We start from the raw sequence: 17,248 nt of genomic DNA, 5'->3' as shown, positions 1-17,248 counted from the left end.
CTCCCGTGCAGGTAGCCCTCCCGCCACTGCGCCTCGTGCCCGGAGTCTCTTCCTCTGCCATTGCCTCTGCTTTTGCCCTTTGGTTTTCAGTTCTCATATATTTTGATTATTATACGTCACAGTGATTAAGAACAAAGACTTTGCTGTCGAATAAATCCAGGTTCAAATCCTCAACTGCCACTTATTAATCACGTGACCTCGGACTTAACAACTCAAAGTCTCAGTTTTCATATCTGAAAATTGGGAGAATAATAACCCCTACCCCCTCGGGTTATTGTGACAATTTAACAAGTCAAAAGTAAAGTGTCTGAAATAAATCCTAGCACACAGTAAGCACAATAATAAATGTTAGTCCTTGTTTTTATGACAAAAAATAATGAGTAGATCCCCGGTTGTTCGATATTTTTTAGGAAATGAGTCCCTTTGAATATCTGATATAAAACCCTTGACAGTCTCCCCTGAAAAAATACACATACACAGAAGTTTTGCACATAATTTCAGGGGAAATATGGGAAGCCTGAAGTCATCTTTTGATCTCATTTTAGGATGCTCCAGGATGGAGTATTCCTCACCTTCCAAAAAGAGTATATGATTTTTGACGGCTAAAATCATGTCTTCCACTTTTTCTCCTCCCCCATAGCACCTATAATGATGCCTTGTACTTGGAAAAGCACTCCATAAATATTTCACGATTTGCTGATGCCAAACTTCAATTCCCCATTGGATGCTGGAATTAAGTGCTAACAATTTGGACTTAATTCTCTCTATTCATGGAGGGAAAAATGCGTTTTGCTTTCATACTCTTTGGAAGACTTGATGTTAGTACTACTTTTGCCCAGAGCATGAGTTGTCAATTCCAAATGGGACTCTCAGTTTCCAAAGCTCTGTGGCCAACTCCAAGGAAGGACATTCAGGCCCCAAAGCCAAGTCACATTCACTGGGAAGAGACTATATTCTCAGCCAGCCCCTGAACCAAAGGTTCCTCACGTCTGTGCTGACAACCAGATGTCACGGTGGCCTGTGGCAATGGCTTACTTTAGGTCAAGTTTTCTGCATGTCAGTTTAGAGCAAGCCTCACTCTTGCTAAATGGGCTAGACATCGAGCCAAAAATTCAATAAGAACTCTGACAATAATTAACTCATGTCTCTGAATACCTTTGTAAGTGTTGACGGGCTGTAAACACGTGTTCCTTTATCCAGAAGAATTGATAAAAGAGATGTTTGTCAAGGTGCAAATGTAGTCACATGACAGGCCCTACACTTTATGTTCCTCCCCCTCTCCCATGCCTTCAGGCTTTGGTTGTTGCTCTCTGCTCACCTCCTCTCAGTAGTCGTGGCACATTTCGGGGGAAGCAGATCCTAGCTGCAAATAGCAGATTCTTTTTTTGTTCTGTTATTGAAATTGGTTTCTACCTTTCTTGAAGTAATCTACCCATTAATCGTGAACGCTGAGACTTAATAACAATGCAAACTGAAGATGCGGTATCATAGCTAAAGAGGAGAAACAGTAAAGGCTCTTCTTACAGATCTTGTCAGAATGAAAGCTCAGACTTCAACATTCCTGTTCCCCTTTCTTTTCCCAACACCGTCGTGACAGATTCTAAGCAGACTCTTTTTTTCTGCTTAGAGCCTTGGTGTTCTTCAAACGAAATGACTCTGGCACTCTGTGCACAAGAATGCAAAGCGGGCCAGTGAGCAAGCGTTGACTTGTTTAAAAACACAGCTGAGAGCGTCAGCAGAGGAGACGCGAGGAGCTGTGAGCAGCTTTTACTAATTCTGACATTCGGTTCTGCACCATCTTCTCGCTTAGAGGGAAGGAGGTCCAAAGGCATGTTTTGTGGGCTTTCATTGCAAGAGAGGAAATAAACTGCTGAGACTTTCAGCACAGACTTCTTATATTGACCTTAAGACACAGAAACAAATGCAAGGCGACTTGCAGTCCCCCACTGCTTGTACCACCATGCACACACGTGCACCACCATGCACACACACGCGTGCACACACGTGCACCACCATGCACACACACGCGTGCACACACGTGCACAGACACACATCTGCTCCACTACCGAAAATAAAACTGCTACATACGCGGTGCTCATGAAAACACTTTTATAGAAAAACAAACAAAAATTCCTGAACACCAATACTTAGTCCCTCCACTCTCACCAACAAGCTAATTCCCACCATGCTGGCTCTTCAGCACTCTTGTCTGTGAGCAGAAATCCGAGGAGCCCCTCAGGATGCAGTGTCCTCCATGAACGACACAGGTGTCCAGGCTCTGACTGGACTGCCTCTTTCTTCCCGTGCACCCAGGCAGCCAAACCAGTGCTTTCTCCACTGTGTTGCTTTCCTCCTGCCTGGTAGTGCTTTAGTCACCAGTGAGTTCAACTTTCTGCCTTCCAACCTGACCCCATCCATTAATAATCTTGCTAATGTATAACTTATCTTTGGAGACAGAGATAAGTAGACCCAATCAGTAAAAAACTTGTGTTGAGAACAAAGCTTTGACTTAATCACTAGAACCAGGAGCACGTTAGGCGAAATGGGGACTTTGGCTTAGGCCAAAATCTGGAGCCCTTACTGGGGCAGAGTGAGTGGGTTTATGTGGTGGCTTCAAGGTGTACGAGTTGAGGAAATCAGCCTTGCTTCTGACTCCCATGAGGAGAGCTGGACTCTCCACTTTGCATTCCTTGAATAGCTCTGACCGGCCATCTGAAGCTTGGCCAGAAGCCAACAGGACCTGGAACACCCAGCAAATCAAGATACCATTTTTTTCCTCACTCACAGTATCTCCAGGTTTCTAAGCATAAACTTCCCTTCTTTCGAACCAGGAGGATTGCATCTTCTAAGCAACAAATCTTTGCGGAGAGCAGAGTGGACAAAGCACACTCTGCAACCTGATGCTATGCTTCTTGATACTAGTCCACTTGCCACCATGCCATGGCCAGCCTGTAGTAGGCTCAGAGAAGCAGCACAGGGGAACTGGACTCAGGCACCCAGGTCTCTGCTGCCTGCCTGGGGGCTCAAATGACCAAACCAAATGACTATAGGGCATCCCTCTCTTTCCTGCCCATTTCACGGACTCCAGAAGTCAAGGGGAGCTAGATTCACAAAAGGAATCTATTTGCACTTTGGAAAACAGAATGTGTTTATTTTTGCTAATTACCCACGTGCAAAAAGCCTAATCGTGAAAGCAAAAATATGACACGGACAGAACTGATGGAGTTCACAGTCATCAGATCGTATATACCCAAAAGAGTGCCGTCTTCTTGGACATAAAATCTTCACTTGGTCAGATATCTAGTACTTTAAGAGGCCTCAACAGTTTTGTTTCTTACTGTCCTCCATCGTGGTACATCTTTGTACCTTTGAGGATGAATTTGGTTTTTGAAGGCAACCAAAAGTCATTTGGACTTAAATCTGAAGACTACAATTGGTCATCAGTTGGTTATCTGTGAGAGGCAGCTAAAATGGCCCCAGTAATTCCTGCCTCCTGGTATTCACACCCTTATGTAATCCATGACGCTTGCCTTGGGCTGGACTCACTTCTAAGGAATATTATACAGTTCACTTGCAAGAACAGGTTACAAAACATCTGTGGCTTCCACCTTGTTCACACTATCTTCTGATCTATGGGTCTTCCCCTTGTTTGCTCTCTGAGGGAAGCCCCTGCCCTATGAGAGGCAAGGAACTAATGTCTTCAGCCAGCAGCCAGAGAGGACCTGAGTTTTGCTAACTGCCACTGCAGTGAGCTTGGAGCAGACCTTCCCCACTCAGGCCTTGAGACTCTGCAGCCTCAGCTGGCACCATGACTGCAGCCTGGGAGACCCTGGGCCAGCGGCCCCGCATAAACCACACACAGATTCCTGACTCACAGAAATGATGAGATAATTAGTGTTTGTGGGTTTCAAGCTGCTATGTTTTGAAGGCAATCCATTACATAGCAATAGATAACGAACACAGATGTGTGAGGATTAAACAAGGATGCATCCGTTGAGCAAGGAGAATGCTTTCTTTGGCAAAACTGACCACCTCACATTAGCCCTCTTTCCATCTTCACAAGCATATTATCTCTGGGAGAACCTGTCTTCAGTGATGCAGGTCTAACACCACCCCTCCCCTGCTGCCTCAGCCTTCCAGGTGGATTCCTGCCCTTTTCACCACTCGTGTCTCTGACTGTGTGTTTAGGGCATGGACCAATATAACAGACCTGTTCCCAAGGCAGACCTGAGTAGAAGCCTACCTAGTAGGGTACTTAAGGAATGCCTCTTGGGCCTTGTATTCCTCTCCCTCCTGTCCTCCTCAAAATACCACCCTGTTCTCCTGCACTCAGCGAGGATAGGGAAAGCATGTTTGAGCATACCTTCAGGTACCAAAAGGGTACTTCTGTCAAAGTCATGAGCAGCCCAGCTCTGGAGGAATGATGGGGAACTGTGTTCTGGTGATGGTGAGACTGTAGGGCAGCAGCTGTGTCCCCCAATATTTAAACACACACCTCCACCCACCCCACCCTTATCATCTCCACTCCTTACAACCAAACCATTCTTTAGTCAGCTTTCTTCAGAACTAAATCTGAGAGAACAGCTCATTCTAACTGCTCACTGGGAACATCTTCACACATTTAGGCTTCTTTTCCCGGCCTCTTGGGAAGTGCTGTGAGGTCCATGACACGCTGTGCTGGCTACAGGGAGAGGGAAAATGAAAAGCAAGGTAGAGGAAAAAACAGAAAGTGACGGTGAGGAGATGAAAGAGATGGGTGAGTGAGGAAGAGCCAGTCACCTGCCCTGCCTCTGGGTACCACAGTTTCTCAAGAGTCCTGGTAATGGACTAACAGACGCATGCCTGATTTGCTCATTCCTCTGTTACACATGGCATCATTTAGTCCAGAGAGTTGAAACTGCTCAGAAATGTGGTCACAATACATTTCCATTTCTATTTCTGTCATCAAGCTTCTCTACAGAACTCTGAGTGGCCTACTTTTAAATGTCTCTGCTTTTCTTTGAGTGGGAAAAATAAATATGTCTTTAAAATCTGGAATCATTGTTCTATCAACTCAACAAAACACTGTTTTAAAAAACAGACTATAATTTCCATGGTAACCCCCCTGGCCATGGGGCTGATTCTAACTCTCTATCTTAGGTGCTGAATCTATATTGCTGATTTTCTAATGATAATATAAATTGTCTCTGGGCTCAAGATTTTATTGGAATAAATTGGGGTTTGTGTCCTTTTTATGATAGTGGGATAGCTCTAGGAAAAAAGTGCATAAAAATCTTTTAATGTGAATTTTCTCTAGCCTAATATTAAGACTACTTGCTGTCCAACTTTCTGTTCCTTTTAACAGCACCAGTGTACCTCTCATCTAGAACCTTCCTTTTGCATACTGGCATCAAGCTCTGAAAGTATCTGCTTAGCTGCCATGCAGAACTAACAAGCCATGCTCCCAGGGCTGAGGAAGGCAGTGCTCTAAGAAGTCACAGAAGGCCCCCGTGAGGCAGAGGCTCTTCCTCCTTCCTGGCCCCAGGGAGTGCACGGTTATTTCCAGTGGGAATTAGGAAAGTGCTGTGTGCCTGTTCCTCTCCCTATTGTGATGACTACATTCTAAACGGAGAAGGATTTTCTCTGATGTTATCCTTTTCTCTCCTCATCATTCTTCTGAATCAGCAATCTCACGTCTATAACAAGAAATCATGTATTTCAGGTTTGTTTGGGATATGTGAATTTATGAAGAGGTAGATTTTGAGAATTCATTGTATGTATCTAAGGGTTGCTCAGGTGTCTGCCTGGGGGACACCTGTCAGCCTACTGGAAAGGAACAGTAGCAGCATTTGAGACAGCAGCCTCAGGCCCATAGAGAGACTGAACGGCAAAGATCCTTCAAATCCCATCACCTTCCTACTGCCTACACCTTTGGCAACACTTCCCGTGTCTGGCTTTCTGCTGACCGCACAGGCTGGATGACACTTGCACAAGCTCCTGGCGTGGGTACCTGGAGGACACATACAGGGTTCTAAGCTATAATTCCCCTCATCAAGGAAGCACAGTGTTGCCGAGTGAGGATGATGCTCCTGGAAGGCTGACGATACTGAATCTGCCATCACTTATAGTTTTTAAAAATATGTAAATATTTTATTTACTTCCAAAGTCAAATAATAAACCATTCACATGTGTCCGTATTTCCAAACAGTACTAGTAGCCAGTTGCCTGCCACCCAGCCCACCAGATGTTGGAATGTAGCTCATTCCATCCCTGCAGGCTCTGGGTCTCAGGTCTTTACTGTGTAACTTGATCACACTGCTTGTCCTCTGAAACTTGGTTTCTTTTGCAAAGAGGAGGATGAAAATAATTCACAGTTCATGAGGCTGTTGGGATTATAAAATGCTCTAATACACGTTAAGCTTTTTGCTTCATATTAACTATTAGGAAAGCAATAGTATGAAAGTTCAATTATGGCAAAAACTGTGAAAGCGTTCCATGCCTGACTAAGGGTTGTAGAATGTTGCCCACCTCACCTATCTATCTCTTTGACAACATCTTGGCAGCCTAAGATAAAGCATCCAGGTTCACAGACTACAGCCCGTCTGCCAACTTCAGTCCACCTCTTTTTTGTAATAAAGTTTACAAAACTCGCTAGCTTGCATATTGTCTATAGCTGCTTTCAAGCTACAACAGCAGAGTTGAGTATAACTGCAAGACCTACAATACTTACCCCATGTTTCTTTACAGAAAAAGTTTGCCAGCCATTGGTTTAGCCTGCTGTGAGGCCCTAATGATATCTCAACAGAGCCTGTACTGATACAGCTTTTCTGCAGAACCAACTATATAATTTGTAGGGCCCACTGCAAAATGAAAATGCAGTGCACCTTCTTCCCACATTAAGAATTTCAAGATAGCAACAGCAAGTCATTAAATCAAGCACAGTGACCTGCGTGTGGAGCTCTGTGTGACTGCAGAGGTGACATGCCATGCAGCCAGTGCTGCCTTTATGTTGTCTAGACTTCACTCCCTGGCATAAACTCCATTTTCATTTCATCCCCAAAAGACTCTTTTTTTTTTTTGCAAGTGTGCACCCATTTATTTATTTAGAAACACAACATATGGAATATAAAGTTAAGGCAAATAGCATTGTGAAAATTATGGTAATCACTAATTATATTTTCCTCTGAACAGCAGAATACAAAAGTACTCCATACAAGTCATCATTAATAAGGCCATATCTAATTATCTTTTCTAATGATGTTTATTTTATGAGTGATACTTAAAAACTGGATAGTGTAATTGATATAAATGAAATTTCAGATTAAGAGAGAAAATAAATAGCAGTGGAAATCATATTTGCTATAAATACATTCCTTTCATCTGCATCATATCATTATGGAAAAGTCTATTTCTTTCATGAGATTGTCTCTAACCCAAAGGACTCAAAGCACAGTCTAGAACAAAAAAGGGAAGCATTACCAAAGTTACGCCATAAAATAATTCCAGATAAGTGGAGTTTGGAATTGTTAAAGGGATAACTGTTCATTTGAACCACACTTCCTTCACATGGTATAATGTTTTCCCCCTTTGTTCTTTGTATTAAATTATTGTCCTAGATTTGCTCTAGTTTTTAATGTTATTTGACTAACCATAATACTCACTCTACTGTTACTGGTTAGCTGACCCAAGGAGAGTTGTCATATTTGGTGTTTGAAGTCCGAAAACTATTAATGCATTTTTCTTTGAACAAAAAAGAATGTATTTGTATCTTTTATTTATTTATTTATTTATTGCGTTGGGTCTTCATTGCTGCGCGTGGGCTTTTCTCTAGTTGTGGCCAGCGAGGGGCTACTCTAAAGTGCACAGGCTTCTCAGTGCAGTGGCTTCTCTTGTTGCAGGGCACGGGCTCTGGGCGTGGGCTTGCAGCATGCAGGCTCAGTAGTTGTGGCGCATGGGCGTAGTTGCTCTGCAGCATGTGGAATCTTCCCGGACCAGGGATCGAACCCGTGTCCCCTGAATTGGCAGGCAGATGGCAGGCAGATTCTTAACCATTGCACCACCAGGGGAGTCCTATATTTGGTATTTTTAACCTTATGAAACTAGAAGTATCCTAAAGACCAGAATAGCAACTCTGATCTTGTTAGTTCCAAAAATTCAAAATAAAATGAAAACAGTCAAGTTGTCCTTTTCTTACCTTTTCTATAAAACATCACCTCCCATCCAGCTTCCTAATTTACAGCCTTTTCAAAATAAAAATAATAGAAATTGTATAGGTCTTTTCAAAGGTTTTTACTTTTAAAGCATTTAAACATTTCTGTCCCATCAAAGTCAGGATCTAAAAAGGCTTAGCATTTCAAGATCAGCTAGAAAATCATTTTGCTGGTTATACCCGTAAGTGAGATGCCAGTCCGACAATGTCTCTCCTCTTTGTGTCAGTTATGCTAAATAACATGTGGGATGAGACACAGGAGAATTAAAAAGAGAATAAAGTAGAACAGACCCTCATTAGATCAGCATCCTTCCCAGGCCCACGTTTTGTCTCTGGGAGAAGCAGGGATGATGAAGCCAAGGGTAGAGCAGAGAATGAACGTGTTTTGTAGGCAGTCCTTCTCAGTCCTCACTTCCCCACTAGCTTCCCAGGGCCAAGAACAGGAGCAAGGTTATGTGGCTAGTGACCAAGAGTCAGGATTTACTTAGCCCCTCTTCTGCTGTGTACCTCTCTAGCTCTGCACGCCACCCTCCACGCTCACACTTCTAGTTGTTTCCAGCCCCCCTTTTTTTGAGAGACTGAAAGCTTTTTTTAAAAAATTTATTATTGAAGTATAATAGATTTATAACCTTGTGTCAGTTTCTTCCGTACAGCAAAGTGATTTAGCCATGCATATCTATATCTATATATACATTCTTTTGCATATTCTTTTCCATTATGGTTTATCATAGGATATTGCTATACAGTAGGACCTTCTTGTTTATCCATTCTGTATATAACAGCTTATATCTGATATAATTATATCTGATAATCCCAAACTCCTAATCTATCCCTCCCCTCATCCCCCAACCTTGGCAACCACAAGTCTGTTCTCTATGTCTCTGAGTCTCTTTGTGTTTTGTAGAGAAGTTCATTTGTGCTGTTTTAAATTCTATGTATAAGTGATATCATATGGTATTTGTCTTTCTCTTTCTGACTTATTTCACTTAGTTTGATAAGCTCTAGATCCATCCATGTTGCTGCAAATGGCATTATTTCATTCTTTCTTATGACTGAGTAGTATTCCATTGTGTATATGCACCACATCTTCTTTATCCATTCCTCTGTTGATGGACATTTAAGTTGTTTCCATGTCTTGGCTATTGTAAATAGAGCTGCTATGAACGTAGGGGTGCATGTATCTTTCTGAATTAGCGTTTTGTCTGGATATATGCCTAGGAGTGGGATTGCTGTTTTCAGCCCCTTGAAGTTAGGGAATTTTATGTGAATTTATTGAGGGTCAGTCAAGCTTTCATATTCTTGTCTCCACAACTCACTTGGACCCTCCAACTCACTTGGACCCTCCAGACAAATGGCCTACTCTCAGTCAGTCAGACCATCACACCGGCTGAAGAGAGTGACCCTAAGATGCAGGAAGAGCTAGAGGTTATTTGAGAGAGAGATGCGCTTAAGAGCTCACAGCATCCTGGTGGTGCCTGGCCAGGGTGTGTCCTCACGACATTCTCCCTGCAGTGTGGTCCTGAGTGCATTTCAGCTCCTGGCCTCCTGGAGTCTGGCTTATTTTCTCCTCTTTTTCTCTAGCCTTCCCATCCACTTTGTGAGCTCCCTAGTATCCTTTTGGCCCATAACTTTGTTGCTTTAATTCACCAGACCTAGCTTCTGTGGTTTGTAACCGAGAGCCCTAATGATACCGCTGGTCTTTGAGAAGCAGGGCAGTAGAAGAAAGAATAGAGATAGCCCAGCAGTTTAGAGGGGGGAGGTCACACCCCCTAAGGGAGTGAGGGCATCTGTGCTATCTTGGCACCCCATCAAAATACCTGCTTTTCCGGCCAGTAGAGTCCTGGGTTCAGTGCTGTGGCAAACGGGCCTGTAGCTCAGGCCCAATGGTCAGGATTCAGCTATCTTAAACTAGAGATCAGAGAGAAGAGTTTAAGATGGGAAAGACGTGTTTGATCATAGCCTACTGAGCCTTCACATGCCTCCTTCCCTGCTTCCCGTGATGATCACTACCACACCCAAAGTGAATTCAGAATCAGAAAAAAAAGTTACCAGTGTAAAAAAGCAGTCATTCATGTTCATCTTTTCATCTGTTCATCTTTTCTTCTTCAGGGTGGGAACACCCAGTAGTTACAAGCAAGAGTTTTGAAGGCAGATGACCTGGGTTCAGACGCCAGCTCCATTTTTCACTAGACCCATGATTCTCTCTAAGTTCTCTGGGCCTCACTTTCCTCACCAGTAAAATGAAGATAAAAGCGGCATCCACCTCATCACGAAAGTTGTGAGAAATAAGAGAGTTGTGTGTAGAGCATTCAGAATAGTGACTGGTGCATCACAAGCGCTCATCAAACGTTTGTTGTTGTTGTATGATGTTGTTATTATATGATTTCAATCTACACAGTGCTTGGGGGTACCTAGCATTTTCTCTGTAGGGGTGGGTTACAGGAGTGGGAAAAGTATCAGATGATTCTTTTTACATGCAGAAGAAATGCATATTGTTAATGCAACAACAGGATTTCATTTTACTCAGAAGCCGCAAGTAGAACATAACCAACTGTTTTGGGAAGTGATGTAGGTAATTATTACTCAGTCTCACTGACAACGTGAAGCAAGGCCTTTGTTTCAGTGGGCTCCCTTGGCATTTCACACAGCTGCCTGCTGCCTCTTTGTTCCAAATGTAGTTTAATCTGCCATTTTGGAACCAAATAGAGATCACTGACATATACAGATAGACACACCTCTTTATTTTTAACAGATTCTAGTGCATCTTCATACAAGCAAGAGAGGTTTCAGAGCTCTGTAATTTCTCGGAGTGAGGTGGACCACCTCTAGAATTCCGGGTTTGTGGGACTGAACTCTGCTGAGTAATCACATGACCTAAAGCAGGAGAACTGCTTTGACTGCTGTAAAGGGAAGTGATCCTGAAATCTGATTTTATTCCAGAAAAAAGTGTAAACTACGTGGCTCCGTTTGTCATCTGAACAACCTGTATCACATGATGATCCCACCAATCTGGGAATGAGGCTTTTCTTTCTGGGAAATACAGACCTGGGGTCACAGCCCTGTGGTCGGGGAAGCATGTGGCCGTGTGGGGGCCATGGGAAACGCACACGGTTTTCCCGGCAGATTTCCCCTGTGAACAAAAGCAGAAATCCACCAAGAGGAGAGGGAAGTTAGATTCATGCCCCTCAAAGGGGAAGAGGGAGCATGAGACGTGTGTGTAAACAGGCTGATGCCACATATATGGAAAGAAAGGTCGGGTGCTGGGGAGGCCAGAGTCAAGGGCAGGATGAGGTCATGGGGTTAGACGGCCAGGGTTTGAATCCTGGCTTCAATGTTTACAAGCTGTATGACTTCAAGCAAAATAATTGAATTATCTGTGCTTTATTTTCCTCATCTGTAAAATGGGAATGAAAATAATCATCTATCTCAGAAGGTTGATGTGTGGATTAAATTGATTAATACATGTAAAGCACTTAGAACAATGTCTGGCACATAGTAACTCTAAGTGTTAGCTGTGATTATCAGTGCTTGCTACTGTTACCATGTTGAAATGCTTTGCTGTGTATAAAGCAATATACAAATGTAAGGCATGGTGTTGGATGGATCAGTGTATTAGTTTGCTAGGGCTACCATGACAAAGTACCACAAGCTGGTGGCTTAAATGACAGAAATTTATTTCCTCACAGTTTTGGAGGCTGGAAGCCCAAGATCAAAGTGTTGGCAAGATTGATTCCTGCTGAGACCCCTCTCCTTGGCTTGTAGATGGTTGTCCTTTCCTCCCTGTGTCTTCACATGGTTTTTTTCCTGTGTCTGTATCCTAAGCTCCTCTTCTTATGAGGACATCAGTCATATTGGCTTGAACTCACCCTAATAACCTCATTTAACCTAATTACTCCTTTGAAGACCCTGCCTCCGAATACAGTCGCATTCTGAGATTCTGAGGGTTAGGACTTCAACATATGAATTTGGGAGGCGGTGGGGGAGATAGATACACAGTTCAGTCCATAAAAACCAGGTGTCCATTTGGTTAAGCTGGAACCGTGTTTCCCTTATCCAAGTGATCCCTGGCTAGAGTTGGCCAAAAGAGGTACTTCTGCAAAGAAAAACAGTAGCCACTGCTCTCTGGACACCATGGTAGTTAGAAGCGACAGATGGGTGCAGAGATGCCAGCAAGATCCAGCTTACCCTGGCTCTCCCCTGCTCCCCAGCCCTTCTTCCAGATTGCTGACCCTAGTGACCGACAGTGGCCCCAAACCATCTCTAGGCCTGAGGCTAAGGATCCAGGCTTTTCCCACCCTCCTCATGATCCCATTTCAGTGACTGGATGTGCTTGGCTTCTAGGTTGACTAACTGGTGAGTCCTCTGGTCTCCCGCTTCTCCTCACCTCCCACGATTGGTAAAATTTAGTTGCGAAGTACATCTCTTATCCTGTTACACTCACAGTGACCCTGCTTGCATGACTGAACCCTGACTGATACAGGAATAATAATAATCATAATCTTCTGGACATACTATCACTAAACCGGAAAAGAACCTATGACTCACTCATAAGCAGGCATTTGAAGTTCTTCTAATTACCTCAAGCCTGAACTCATGACGAAGTTCCCTGAATTAGTCTTTTCACTTCTGTCCTCCTGGCTCCAGTATGTCCCACCAAAGGCTGCCAGATAAAATTTCTTGGACCACCTTTATGTCATCAAGTGACAGTCAAGGGAAGTCCCCAGATGACAGCTGAGTAGCAGGCCTAGAGAACAACAGGTTCAGATGAGAGCAAAAGGATGGAGGGTTCCCAGAGGGATGTCCTTGGGGCAGGGTGGGGGACAGGCCGGCAGGAATGGAATGGATGCAAAGTATGGGAAATATTAAGGTGGCAGTTTATAATGCCATTGGGTCATTGGCATGAAAATAGTAATGGGACATAGAAAATAAAGAAAATGTTTTAAAAAGTATTAATTCCGGGACATGCAAAAAAGTCATACAAGAAAAAATATACGCAAATTACATGACTGTACTCAAACATGGAGAGTTTTTAGGCACAATGATGTAATAGAAGCACATCTAATACCATGACTATGTATATAGCGTGAGGTTATGGATTAAGCATATGGGGAGAATGAGAAAGGGGATGACAGGGCAGGGTGGGAGCCACACTGGAGCCTGTTTGAAGGCTTTGCCAAGACAAGGTTTCAAAGAAATCAGACTGTGACGGGAAGCTGAAAAATGGAGCAGTAACTAGAGGGGCATATGGGACAGGGAAGAATCTGGGGAGGTACAGGGAGCATATTTGCAGACTTTGGGACTGATCAAGAGAGGAGAGCTGATAGCAGAAGAGGAGATAACAGGAAAGAACACTTGAGAGGGGATAGGGGATGGATTCAGAGCCCAGGTGCAAGATCTGGGCTTTGCTAGGGGAGGGACACACCCTCCATTATATCAGGAGGAAAGAGGCGGGCAGATCCAGATACAGGAGGGTTTGTATATCTGGGTCAGAGATGAGGGTGTCTTCCGTTTTTTCCCCCTCACTTCCACCTTCATTGCCGTAGTTGTGAAGTCTGAAAGCCCTTCCCTAGAACTGCCTCTTTTCCCTACACGTTTGCCCAGGTCAAAGCAGAGGAGAGAAAGCTGGGCTAAGAGGAGGCTGTAAACCAAGACAGAGATGAATGAACTTGCTGGAGTCACACAGCTAATTAGTGACAAAGCCAGGACTGGAACCAAACTGGCTCCCAGCCTAGTCCTCTTTCACTACCAAATTACCATGTAATACTGAACAGATGGGAGCAATTAAGGTTTAGGATCATTAGAAAGACTAACACAACCCAGGTTACACAAAATAAGGAACCGCGTAGAAATAGAGTGGAGAGATTTAAGCCTCACGTCGCAAGAAGGGGTAATTTTACCCACTGCGAGACCCTGATTAGATTAGGGTGAGTTGAACTAAACTGTCAACTTTAAAAATGCACTGCGTTCAGTGTTCCCTAACCCAGCCAGGCTGGGAAACGCCCAGGCTGCAGGGGGTGGCACTCAAGGGAGAGGACTGACATAAACATCAGCCAATGACACTTATCAGCGTGAACCCAAATTAATTCTTTAAATTATGGAGACCCTCCAGCAATCTTTGCTCTCCTACATGCAGAAGTACTTACTAAAAATGCTGGAAAGTACAAAGTGCTGAAAAATAACAGGTACTGCTCCACCTCCCTATCCGTGGGGGCTCTGGCATTTGTCACATTAATTAGAAGAGGCTCTTTCTCAAAAATATTCTTTCCGTAGACTTTTCTTTCATGCTGTTCACGTGGCTCTTGTTTCGTTTGCAAAAATATCTTTCTTTGTTCTGTATCTGAATTTCCAAACGATCTTGGACCCTGGTGTTTATTTTGATTACGATTTGGTTACCTGTTATGCTGGTATTATTTTCCCCTCAGCATCACTTAACGTGATGGGTAGTGAATTATAAAAGCTGACATTGGTCAGGCAGGTTGGTCTGAGTATTACATAACTTTGTTGGGGGTGGTGGGGAGGCAGCTTGGTTAATGGCCACTTTGACAGGTCGTCATCAGGTTATGTTAACTCATAGCCCTCTCTGAATTAAAGTCCTTCTGATGCGATTCTCAGTGTTTATAATGAATAGTGATTTCTAAGTTTTCAACTAATGTTCCCTTTCTCCCCCTAACTTTGAACCACCAGTGCCCTGATCCCCAGCCCAGTGCTCTTTTTTTATTCTCCAGGCTCAGGGCGGAGCTCCTGGACCGGGGAGACCTGGAAGAATCCCAGGAGTTGCCAGATTGCTGCAAGCATCAGAGGAAAACACCCCACCTGCCAATATCCATTTCTATTAGATTAAGACTCTTGCTAAAGTCTCATAATCTTACCTCGGGCTAGAAAAATACAGTTGTACCTCCAAGTCTTACTCTCACCTCACAGACGGGCTCTGGAGCATCTAGGGGCAAATAATACAATGGACACCATAGAGCGTTTCATTCCCACCCATCTCCCCAGGAAAAGGGTATAATTTCTGGTGGGGGTTAGCGAAAGGATTATAAATGCAGAAGCCTTCCCTGACCACCTCATCTAAAGAAAATACCCTCCCTCCCTTTGTGTGCTATGTTATGTCACAACATCCTGTGCATTTTCTTCATTGCACTTATCACAGTAATTTGGATTTCAATTTTACTTATTATCTGTCTCCTCTACTATAAGATATCCAAGGAAAGGACCCATGTCTGTCTTGTTCCCTATTGAATCCCCAAGTTCCAGAAGCAATGCTTGGCGCAGAGTAGGTACTAGATAAATATAAATTGGATGGATGGATGGATGGATGGATGGACGGACGGATGGACGGATGGATAAGAGAGCAATATGCTCTCTTGTCCCACAGGGAGGCACCTGTTTACAAGGCATCCCAACTCTGTATAACTAGGTGGGTCTCAGGTGATGTAAATATAGCAGGAAGGATGATAAGGTGCTAACTCTTTAGGTCTTATTGAAACTTTCTTGAAAGCAAAGAAATAAAAGCAGATGAGGAATTGGGGAAGAAACCAACATTAGCAGGAAAAAAAGAGGAGTTTTTTAACTAGAAAGCTACATTTTGTCGTGTCTTAGAAATCTTAGACACAACAGTGAATTGGACAAGGGGGGAAATTAGATTGGAATTAGGAGATATTTAACAAACACATTTTGAAAAAGCAATGACAACCAAAAATGAGTGGAAACACAAATTCAGTATAAGATATGTTGGGGTGGACTTTCACCTGACCGCTGTGCTCGAAAGGAGGATCTTGCATCAGGATGAAGCAGGGAGAGCTGTCTTTGGGATCCACTCCCACTCCCTGCCACACACAATCCCATCCACACCAGTAGGCTCATGCTGACATCCTGTGAACCCAGCTTCCCAAAGGCTGCTTTCTCCATCACATCCTGCTCACTTGGTAGAATATTCCAAGAAAAAGACTTTCTTCCTCCCATCAAAAGTATTATCCGGGGTCTTCTCCACTCCAGATTCTGAAGATAAATAGTTAAACTGAAAAGCCTTCACTGCCAGGTCATTTCTATCAAGGGGGAGAAAGTGCTATAATTTTCTCATCTTAAAAATACTAATTTATTGATCTCACCTCCCCCTCTAGCTACAGTTCCATTTGCTCTCCATTTTTATGCTCTTTTTACAGAAAAAAAAAAAAAGTTAAAAGTTTTGTCTGTACTTGCCTTTTCCAGTTTCTCTCTTCTCATTCTCCCTTTAGTCTATTCCAGTCAGGATTTTATCTCAACCATTTCACCAAATCTGATCTTATCAAGGTCACCAGGGCGACCTCCAAGTTTCTAAATCTAGTAGTTATTTCCAGACTTTCATTTGCTTAACCCATCAGAAGCATTTGACACCATGGATCGTTCCCTCTCCCTGCATACACTTTCTTCTCTGGACTTCCAGAACGCCACCTTGTCGTGACTTCCTTTCTATTCACTGGTCACTTCTTCTTGGACACCTTTGCTGATCTCATCAACCTGACCTTGTAGTTAGGACCCAGTCCTTTGTCTTCTCATCTTGCCTGTACTCACTCCCTTGATATCACCCAGCCTTAGGGCTTTAATGGCTATTTATATGCTGAGAGATTTATATATCCTCAGACTAGATTGCTCCCCTGAACTCCAGACTAATACATCCTACTGCCTAATTGGTAATCTCAGTCAGATGTCTAAAACTCCAGATTTTCCTGCCCATTTCTGCTAGTTCTGTCTTCCCCACATCAATAATGGCAACTCTGCTCTTCCACATGTTCAGACTCAAAAACCTCAATGTCATCCTTGGTTGCTTTCTCTCCCTCCTGCCCCCTATCTGAACATCCACAAATTCTTTAGACTCTATCTTTCAAAACATATCCAGATTTAGACCATTTTTTACTGCCTCCTTAATTACCATCCTGGTCCAAGCCACCAACATCCCTCCACTGGAGTAGATTAAGAACCTTCTAATGAATTTTCCTGCTTTGGTCCTTGCCTACCTAGAGTCTGTTCTCAACACAACAGCTAGAGGAATCCTCTCAAAAGAAAGTCAGGGGATGTCACATC

The sequence above is a fragment of the Hippopotamus amphibius genome, chromosome 1 (genome assembly GCF_030028045.1).
Source record: "Hippopotamus amphibius kiboko isolate mHipAmp2 chromosome 1, mHipAmp2.hap2, whole genome shotgun sequence".
Lineage (NCBI taxonomy): Eukaryota > Metazoa > Chordata > Mammalia > Artiodactyla > Hippopotamidae > Hippopotamus > Hippopotamus amphibius.
Note: the sequence above shows the minus strand (reverse complement) of the source record.